Below are 881 nucleotides of genomic sequence, written 5' to 3'. Positions count from 1 at the left end.
AGGGTTTCTCTGTGTAAACTTGGCTATCCTGGAACTCACTCTGTAGACCAGGCTGGCCTCTAACTCAGAGTGATTGGTCTGCCTCTTCCTCCCAAATGCTGGGACTAAAAGTGTACACCACCACCACCCATCAGAAATTTTCATTTTTTGATAGCTGAGTAATAATCCATTCTGTGAATGTACTACATTTTCTTTATCTATTCAACCATTAATGAATATCTAGATTGTTTCCAATTTATTGCTATTATGAATAGAGCAGAAATAAACATAGCTGATGGATGGATTTTCCGTTCAATTCCCATCTTTATGATTAAACTGCCACACTGATTTTCATAGTGGCAAACAAGTTTGCACTTTCACCACCAACGGAAGAGTGCTTTCTTTACTCCACATCTTTACCAGGATGAGCTTTCACCTGTGTTATTGTTCTCAGTCATTCTGACAGGTGTAAGATGGAATCTCAAAGGAGTGTTGATTTGCATTTCCCTGATGCTGTTGTTGAAGACACTACCACTTTTTCTAGCGTATATTTCTGGCTTCTCTATCAAAAATTGGGTATCCATGAGTGTGTGGACTTATTTCTGAACCTTTATCTCTATTTTATTGATCAGCATGTCTGTTTTTGTGCCAATACCATGCTGGTTTTATTATTATAACTCTGCAGAATAATTTGATAGTGGGGCTAGTGATACTTCCCGCAGTTCTTCACTCATTCGTGAGTGTTTTATCAATGATTTTGATAAACAAAACGGAACTACAGCCCAGACCCACCTGCCTAGGTCTAGTACCACCCACAGTGGGCTAGATCCTCCTGTATCAATTAACAATAAAAATACCCCCATGAGCAACGAAGTCGGGACCACGAGGGGTGCACCCACCCA

At 40.2% G+C, this 881-nt stretch overlaps 1 protein-coding gene across 1 annotated transcript in view; it reads left to right on the top strand.

Annotated features, from left to right (window-relative positions):
* The window catches only part of Dnase1l3 (deoxyribonuclease 1 like 3), a 24,579-nt gene that overhangs the window by 22,098 nt on the left and 1,600 nt on the right, over positions 1-881 (top strand). The gene's annotated exons all lie outside the window — the stretch shown is intronic.

The sequence above is a fragment of the Microtus ochrogaster genome, chromosome 6 (assembly GCF_000317375.1).
Source record: "Microtus ochrogaster isolate Prairie Vole_2 chromosome 6, MicOch1.0, whole genome shotgun sequence".
Lineage (NCBI taxonomy): Eukaryota > Metazoa > Chordata > Mammalia > Rodentia > Cricetidae > Microtus > Microtus ochrogaster.
The sequence above is the reverse complement of the archived record's forward strand: the minus strand, read 5'-3'. Positions and strand labels throughout refer to the sequence as shown.